The 9,315-nt window shown below is 42.7% G+C and overlaps 1 protein-coding gene and 1 non-coding gene across 14 annotated transcripts in view; one reads left to right on the top strand and one right to left on the bottom strand.

The window, feature by feature from the left end:
* Positions 1–762: 762 nt before the first annotated feature.
* On the bottom strand, positions 763–903 carry LOC118153195 (U4 spliceosomal RNA). The gene has a single exon (XR_004742464.2). It is a non-coding gene; the product is annotated as a U4 spliceosomal RNA (small nuclear RNA).
* A 1,086-nt stretch (positions 904–1,989) lies between these two features.
* CDKAL1 (CDKAL1 threonylcarbamoyladenosine tRNA methylthiotransferase) overlaps positions 1,990–9,315 on the top strand; it is a 736,106-nt gene continuing 728,780 nt past the window's right edge. For 4 of the 13 annotated variants that reach the window (XM_078368218.1, XM_078368211.1, XM_078368219.1 and 1 more), the window contains exons 1-2: positions 1,990–2,106; positions 2,876–2,919. The gene's annotated coding sequence lies outside the window, so the exon portion shown is untranslated. Of the gene's footprint in view, positions 2,107–2,392; positions 2,485–2,875; positions 2,922–9,315 lie in introns of all 13 variants that reach the window. The other 9 variants (XM_078368217.1, XM_078368209.1, XM_078368220.1 and 6 more) reach the window with 4 other exon arrangements.

Genomic DNA, 9,315 nt, shown 5'->3' with positions numbered 1-9,315 from the left:
TGGATACATTCACGCTGCCTACTGCATACATCCAGGGTTCAGGCTAACGTCTTTGAGCATACGAGGCTCACCTTGATCCAGTCCCTGTGCTTCCGCTTCTCTGGCAGACTTCTTCCATGACCAGCTTCGCTCTCTCTGCTTTTACACTGTGGAATAATTCATCATTTCAGGCCTCCTTGCATTTGCTCCAGCTGACTCTCCGGCCTGGAATGCCTTCATCCATTTCTCTTACTTCACTTTTGCGTTCCTGTGCATTCATCTTTCGTGGTGATTGCTATTCTCTACTGAAATGAATTTCCTCAAACTAGCCTGCAATTGCAATTGGGAGTACTTTTTTGTCTTTCTTTTTAGCTCTAGCATCTATTACAGTGCTTGTGGTCCTGGGGTGCATACTCAGTAAAATTTCCTTTACTGAACTCAACTAGATCTTGGGGGAAAAGGGATGGAGTCTTTCATTCTTCATCCAACATATGTTTATTGAGAAGCTATAAACATAGGCACAAGGTTATGTGCTAGGCAGTGCAATTACAACCAAGAAGATAACCCAGGGCCTACTTTTGGTCTAGTGAAAGAGATGGAATTAGATGGGTGTGGTGGTGCATACCTGTAGTGCCAGCTACTTGGGAGGCTAAGGGGCATGAGAACTGCTTGAGCCCAGAAGGCAGAGGTTGCAGTGAACTGCGATCATGCCACTGAACTCCAGCCTGGGTAACAGAAGACCATATCTCTTTTTTTCTTTTCCTTTTTCTTTTTATAATTCAGTCTCCATAGAGACTGTCAAAAATTACCAATGCCGACTATATTTCAAGTCGTCATGGAAGGGTATTGGGAAAAGTTTTCATTTGGCAATAATCGCACCTCCGATAAACCTCATGGGCTACGATACTGCCACTGAGCAAAACTAGAAGACCATATTAAAAAAAAAAAAAAGGCAGGGCAACATAAATACACAATTTTAATTCAGATGGGTAAAGGCAGCAGTGGGTCCCAGGGCACAGTTTAGATTATTTTATGGATACAGATACACAGAGAAAAGGGTGGCTTTTGTTTTATTTATTTATTTATTTATTTATTTATTTTTTAGAGACAGGGTCTCATTATGTTCCCCAGGCTGTTTTCAAACCTCTGAGCTCAAGCGAGCCTCCCATATCAGCCTCTTGAGTGGATGGGAGGCATTTTAATTAGATGAAACTGTACTAGGAAAGGCATCTGCAAAACAAGGTAATTGCCCCAAATCACTGTGAAACCCAAGTCAGGCGTGAAACTCATGACTTCTGCCCCTTGTCCATGGCCTATTGCCTCCTATTCCCTTTACTCTTTAAAGGAAAGACATTCTTCTGGTAAACACGTGGTCAAATATAGTGTCTAGGGCAATGAATAATCAAGGAGATAACATATGTAAAGCAAGCGGGTGGCGATCAGTATACTCCATCCAAGTTTTTTCCTCAATAGGTGCCCGCTGAACTGCCATCTAAGCTTTCCAAAACAAAAAAACCTGGGTGGTGCTAAAAGATGTAGAGTCAGCGAAATCTACCCCAGCTGACCTTTACCCCTCCTGTTTTTTAATATTAAAGAAGAGACCCCCTTTTCCCAAATGATTGAGGAGGCTAGTACAATGCAGTGAGAAGAGCAAGTTCTTTGGGAATCAAGACAGCGTCGGATCCAGCCCAGCAGACAGCACGACTAGCAAAGCAACTTAGGGCCAGTCCTTTAACTTCCAGTGTCCTCTTTTGTAAACTGGGAATAGTAATAATAAATAGTGAAATCATGTTTATGCAAAGTACTTAACCCAGTGTCTGACAGGTAAGAGCTCAGGAAAAATTGGCTATTAACCGTTTCTAGGAACCCGAGGACTTGGGGTTGTTACTTTAGTTTTTGGAATCAAAGGCACTTCAGGCGTACACATTGCTAAACGCAGTGAAACCAGAACTAGCACTGTCAGCAATGACGTAATTTGACCGCTTCGGGCCACCGTCGCCGAGCATGCGTAAATACACGTGGCGGGCCGCATGTGTCATGGCGCCCTCCATCTAAAGTCCGGGTAGCTTCCGGAGAGTGGCGGCTTGATCTCTCACTTTGGACTGGTTTTTACTCACCGGCTTCTGGGTAAGAGTGGCGGATGGGTCCTTGCGGGGCAGAGTGTGGCCAGAGCTCCTTTTATGGCCAAGCCTTGTTTTCTCCAGTTTCAGTCTTTCTCGGGCTGTTTGTTCATTTGTTTCGTAGTTAAAAGGGAATTTGCCAGCTGGGATGGGGGCATTGGGAGGCAGATGGGGCTTCCAGGAGCGAGTTGGGTCTTCGGCCTCAGGTGCTGCTCGCCTGTTAGGTGTATTTTAGGCATCTCGTTTTTTATTTTCAGATTTAACTTCATTTGTTCTCCCACTTTATACCTTAGTGAATTTCTAGATGTTACAAGGCTCTCGCAGTTACATAGCTTTCCCCGAGCAGTATCTTAAGAATTTAAGCAGAAGTCATTGAGAAAAACAGGTGTGTTGCTTTTTCACTTTCCGTTCTTCTTTACTCATAAAACCTTTTTCTGAATCTCGGGACACTTAACTTTCGGATGGAATGTGATCTGGATGTCTACTTACCTTATTGACTTATTCCTGTTCTGTAGTAGTTGGTTACTCGCGCTATGCAGACGTGTTGTAGTGCTGGATATAGTATTTATTACTAAGTCCAGGCAGTGGTTCACAGTCATGGCAGATGTCAGCACACCTGTTGTAATCAGTAAGAATTAGCAGTAGTATGGAGCATCGTAGATCTTGCTGTATAAAGCAGTCTTTTATGGAGTCTGATTCCTTTTAAGTAGAGTCCTTATAGTGGTTTTGCGAACTTCTTGGGTGCTTGCTTTTCTTAATCAACTTTTATTTTCCAGACTCATCTTTCAAGAGGACTTTAGACTAATTGCAGATAATTAAGGTACTAATTTATCTTAAAACCTTTTATGTTTTAGTGGTGTGCATATTTCTGCATGTTAGAAAATGCAGAGAGGTAGCCTAATTTCTTAGCTATTTGCCACTGTCAAGTTACGGAAACACTGTGCTTTACATACCACTAAATCAAAGAGATATTTTCATTTATTTTACTTAGTCTTTCATTTTCCTTCAGTGGCACTGGTCATGTCCATTTGTTTGACATGCTCTCTTTCTTTGCCTTCCATGGCCCATGGATTTTTTTTCTTCTCTGGTGGCTGCTTCTTGGAATCCATTATAAGCTATTTTCCTCTATCTGTCAGTTAAATTTGGAGTTGCTCAAGTCTTGGTCCTGTACTTTCTACTACCTCTGTTCTCTTTTTCTTTCCCTCTGGGTGATGTAATCCACATGCCTGTCAACAGTTATTTATTTTCTTGATTCTAGCCATCCTAATGGGTATGAAATGATATATTTTTGTAGTTTTGATTTCAGTTTCCCTGATGGCTGCTGATGTTGACATCTTTTCATGTGCTTATCAATCTTTTATGTATGTGTATGTTTTGAGACAGGGTTTCCCTGTGTCACCCAGGATGGATTGCAGTGGCTTGATCATGGCTCACTTCAGCCTTGACAACCTGGTCTCAAGTGATCCCTCTTCAGGCACCCAAGTAGCTGGGACTACAGGTGCATGCCACCATGCCTGGCTAATTTTTCCTTTTTTTTTTTTTGGTACAGATAGGGTCTCACTGTGTTGTTCAGGCTCTGGCTTTGATCTCCTGGCCTCAAGTGATCCTCCCTCCTTGACTTCCCAGTGTTGGGATTATAGGCATGAGCCACTGTACCTGGCCCATTTCTCTATCTTCTTCATCTAATTTGTTTTTTCTTTTGTTACTTGTGCTTTTTGTTTCTTAGCTAAGAAAGGAGGGCCTACTGTAACATCATAAAGATTTGTACTTATGTTTTTTTCTTAGAGTTTCATAAGGTTAGCTCCTAAATTTAGTTCTATGATCCATTTTGAGTTAATTTTTGCATATGATGTGAAATAGGGCTCCAGTTTTATTTTTTGCATGTTGCTATCCAGTTGTCCCAGCATCATTTGTTGAAAAAAAAAACAAACCTATTCTTTCCCTGTTGAATTGTCTTGGCATTCTTGTTGAAAATCAGTTGACTAGGTTATGTATATTTGACATGCATTTTAGATGGTTTTTATGAAAGAATAATTCTGGGACAGTGATTATCAAACTTTAATGCAGATCAAGATGACCTAAAGTGCCTGTTAAATATTGCTAGGTTTTACCCAAAATATCTGATGCAGTACGTCTGGAGTAGGGTTTAAGAGTTTTCATTTCTGGCTGGGCATGGTGGTTCATCTCTGTAATTCCAGTACTTTGGGAGGCCGAGATGGGACGATCAGTTGAGGCCGAGAGTTTGAGACCAGCCGGAACAACAAAAGGAGACCTTGTTTCTACAGAAAAATTAAGAAAGAAAAAAATGTTCATTTCTAACAAGTTCCGCATGATGGTACTTCAGCTGATGTAGAAATTACATTGTGAAAACCTCTGGACATTGCTTCGCAACTGTGGCTGTACACATGAGAATTACTGGCAAGTTTTAAAAAGATGTTGATGCCCAGGCTCCATTCCCAGAGATTCATTGGCTAGCTTGGGGCTTAGTTGGTAATTTTCAAAGCTCTTCAGGTGAATAGAATGAGTGCTTAAGACTGAGAAACATTACGGTAGAATAGTGGTTGTTAATCAGGGATGTGTAGTGGAATTACCTGGACAGCTTCTATGTTCATGTGCTTCAGTTCTCTTGGAGATTCTAATTCAGAATGGAATCTGGAGATTTGCTATGATAAAAGCCTCCCTAATAACTCACCTATATAACTAACCACTGCTCTAGGATAGTGCATCCTCCTGTCATTTTCAGTATTTCCCATTTCACTGACTCTATTTTTACTCTCTTTATTAAATTTGATTTCTTCTACCATTGAGAATTTTTTTTGTGTGTGTAACTGAGTCTCACTCTTGTTGCCCAGGCTGGAGTGCAATGGCACGATCTTGGCTCACCGCAACCTCCACCTCTCGGGTTCAAGTGATTCTCCTGCCTCAGCCTCCAAGTGGCTGCCCATGCCCCACCACGCCCGTCCGATTTATATATATATATATAATTTTGAGGCAGAGTCTCGCTGTGTCACCAGGCGCCAGGCTGGAGTGCAGTGGTGTGATCTAGGCTCGCTGCAACCTCCGCCTCCCAGGTTCAAACAATTCTTCTGCCTCACCCTTCCCAGTAGCTGGGACTTCAGGTGCACACCACCATGCCCAGCTAATTTTTGTATTTTTAGTAGAGACAGGGTTTCACCGTGGTCTCGATCTCTTGACCTTGACCTCCCAAAGTGCTGGGATTACAAGTGTGAACCACTGCACATGGCCTGTATATTTAGTAGAGACGGGGTTTCTCCATTTTGGTCAGACTGGGCTTGAACTCCTGACCTCAGGTGATCCACCCGCCTCAGCCTTCCAAAGTGCTGGGATTATAGGCCTAAGCCACCATGCCCAGCCAAAAAAATTTTTAATGATCCTTTTGCTCCATTTAGCTATTACCCTGCTTTGCTTTTATTCTCAAACTTTCATTTCCATATGAATTAATTAAAAATTTCCGAAGCCTAAACAATTCCCTCTATCAGTTTGTTCAAAGTAAAACCTTTAGCCTATTAATAGTGATGAGCAAGATTATTTAGGTACTTGCGATACGCAGCCAGGTTTATGCTGCATGATAAATACTGCTGATATGCAGCTTTATATTTATCTTTTTTGAGTGAATATCTCCACATGAAATTTCTGGCTAGAAGCATATACATATGCTTGGTATAGTCGGGTTGCCCTCTAGAAGGTGTGTACCAGTTTTACTATGCTTTCAGCTAACTGAGTTTTTGTCAGCTTTTTATGACTGAGGCAGCTGAAAAATAACTTATTGTTTGAATACTTGTTAGTGTGGTTGAGCTTTCTTTTCTCTTTTTTTGGCTATTTGTACTTCTTAAGTGAATTGCCTGTTTTTCCTTTGCCCATTGCTTTCTGGAATGCGGTTACTTCTTAGTGTCACGTTAGATTCTTGCATCGTTTGTACTTTGCCAGTGAGGCAAAGCCATAGTGGGAAGAGCATGGTATTGAGAGAAGGCCTAGGTTCTAGTTTCTAGCTCTGTCAGTGTACAAATCCATTTGCTTCAATGGACTCCAGTTCCATAAGAGCTTAGGCAGGGCACAGTGGCTCATGCCTGTAATCCTAACACTTTGGGAGGCCGAGGTGGGTGGATCAGGAGGTCAAGAGATTGAGACCCTTCCGGCCAACATGGTGAAACCCCGCATTCTATTAAAAATACACAAAATTAGCCAGGTGTGGTGGTGCATATCTGTAATCTTAACTACCTGGGAGGCTGAGGCATGAGAATTGCTTGAACCGGGAGGCAGAGGTTGCAGTGAGCTGAGAACATTGCCACTGTACTCCAGCCTGTAGACAGAGCAAGACTTCGTCTCCAAAAAAAAAAAAAAAAAAGCTTAGCAACTTTTACTTCTCTAATGATATAGGATATTCAGTAGATCCATACACACTTGTATATGGGATGGCAAAATTGTGTAATGAAAAAAATGGCTTTTAATTAATGTTATTTAGTTATAATCTGTCAGTAGTTACTTTGGCATTCCAAAGGCATTACCTGGTCCTAGCCTTTCCCATTTAATTATTTCATGGCATAGTGGTGATAGAAGAAATCCCAGGGGTTGGGCATTTGCTTCACCTTCCCACTCAGTTAAAAATTTCCTCCTATGGCATAGAGAGTCTAGCTAAATTCAACTGAAGCATTGTGGTCATTCATTTAATCAGTAACTGTTGTGTGCCTGCCATGTGTTACGCGTTGCTGGAGGTGTTGTAGAGACAGTACTGACAAAGAGATGATGCCTTTGTGCTTAAGAAGCTTACATTGTGGGCTGGGCGCGGTGGCTCACTTGTGTAATGCTACACTTTGGGAGGCTTAGGCAGGTGGACACCATCCTGATCAACATGGAGAAACCCTGTCTCTATTAAAAATACAGAATTGGCTGGGCATGGTGGTGCATGCCTGTAATCCCAGCTCAGCTACTTGGGAGGCTGAGGCAGGAGAATCGCATGAACCCGAGAGGTGGAGGTTGCGGTGAGCCAAGATTGTGCCATTGCACTCCAGCCTGGGCAACAAGGCCAAAACTCTGTCTCAAAAAAAAAAAAAAAAAAAAAGTTTACATTTTAGTGAGAAAGATACATCTGTGGTTGTCAGGTAGGTAAGTGCGATGAAGAAGCATGAAACAAAAGCAGGGTTGGAAGCAGTGAACATGTGGGATGCTTGGGCAGCGTGGTTATTTTAGATGAGGGAGTAGGAAAGGCCTCCCTGAGGAGGAGTTGTTTGAGTGAAGAAGTGGGCAGGAAGACATACTTCTCTGAGGATTGATGCTCTGCAGAGGAATAGCAAGTATGAAGTCTCCTGAGTCGGAAACTATTTGGCATACTCAGAATATCTGTATCTATATATTGCCCGACTGTATAGTCTACTGTAAAAGCATTGAGAACCTGCAGTATGCTAGACATAGTTCCAAGTGCCTGGGATCAAACAGTGAACGCCTCACACAAAAACCTCTACCCTCACAGAGTATGTATTCTAGTAAGATGAACAGTCAAAAAAGTCATTAGGACGTTGGAAGCAGATGATTAAGTGTTACAATTTAAAAACAGGCAGGATAGGGGGATAGGAAGAGGGTGTGTGGCGAGGTGGGGGTGTTGCTTGGAAAGTCCTCTCTTGTTACTCTTGAGCGAAGTCCTTAAGGGCTTGAGCGAGTGAGCTGTTCAGGGGTCTGGAGCAAGAGTGTTCCAGGTGAGAATAAGACTGTGCAATGATTGCATATCTAGTGGGTGTGAAATAACAAAGAAACCTGCGTGACTGAGGGGAGAGTGGTAGCAAGAGGGGACAGAGATGCAGCAGGAAGCTGATTATATGTGTCACTGCAGATCTTCGTAGTGATCTACAAACTGCAAGGGTTTGATTGAGAAGCTTGAGATGAACTTAGGTTTTAAAGGGATCCCTGACTTCTGCGCTGAAAATCTTCTTGGAGAATCAAGGATAGAAGGAAGGATACTAGGCATTGCAGTAATCCAGGCAAGAGTTGATGTTGGTTCGGACCAAGAGTGTAACAGTGGGTATGGTCACAAATAGATTCTGAATGTATTTTGAAGGTACAGCCAATAGGATGTTGTTGATTAATTGGATTTAGGGAGAAGGAAAGAGGAGTGTGCAGGATTTTTGGCCTGAGCAGGTAGAAGGTTGGGACTGCCTTTAAATGAAATGGGAGAAGTTGTCAGAGGATCTGGTGAGGTAGGGAGATGAGGAATTCTGTTTTGACTTTTTCAGTTTGAAGTAATTATTCGACAGTCAAGCAGTGGCATGGAATAGGCAGTTGGGTGTCTGAGTCTGAAGTTTGAGGGAAGAATGGGGCCGGTTATATAAGCACATTCGTAGCTGATATTTCAAGGCCATGGGACTGGATGAGGTCACCTAGGGAGTGCCTGAAACTAGAGAAGAGTTCCTGTAACAGAGCCACGGAGGCATTCTGACGGCGAGAAGTTGGAGAGATGAGCAGAAGAGACTGGACTAGGAGAGTGTGGCGTCCTGGAAACTGGTCGGGTTTCTTCTGCAGTTCTTCCGTTTTTAATAATGCACACTGCCAATCAGTAAGGAGCCAGAATTTTCTAAATGTATTTTACCACAGAACCTTTTTTCTTTCCAGATAGATAATAATTAGAACCAAAGACTAACCTGGATCATTTCACCCTACCTAGATGGCTGAGTTGGCCAGGGCTCTTTTTTGCAAGAACAGAATACCCACCTCAAACTGATTCAAGCCACAGGCTCGCATGACTGGGCAGAGCAGGGCTGCCTCTGGCTTCAGGCATTTGTTGGATTCAGATGCTCAAATAATGTCAGTATGGTTCTTTATCTTTCTAGCTCTCATTAGGCTTTGTCCTTTAAGTAGACTTCCTCCCTGTGGTGGGCAAGATGGCTCTGGTGTCCTCAAGTTGACGTCTTCCTAACCTAGCCACTTAAGTGACAAGAGCAATTATCTTCTGTTAGCACTAGCATAGATGGAATCCTGACAGTAACTCTTTACTGGCTAGGCTTCCCGTGATAGACCCTGAGCTGGTCCTTGTGGCCAGGAGGTTAGGTTACCCTGGCAAGCTTGGGTCATGTGCCCCATTCTGGTGTCTAGGGAAAGGGAAGTCTGTGATTGACAGTCTCACCATGACTACGTGGCATGTATGTTAACTGTAATCCAACCAGTCCCTCTTTGATTGATATTTTGTTTATTTCTCATTTTTTGTTCT

The sequence above is a fragment of the Callithrix jacchus genome, chromosome 4 (genome assembly GCF_049354715.1).
Source record: "Callithrix jacchus isolate 240 chromosome 4, calJac240_pri, whole genome shotgun sequence".
NCBI classification, from domain to species: domain Eukaryota; kingdom Metazoa; phylum Chordata; class Mammalia; order Primates; family Cebidae; genus Callithrix; species Callithrix jacchus.
The sequence above is the reverse complement of the archived record's forward strand: the minus strand, read 5'-3'. Positions and strand labels throughout refer to the sequence as shown.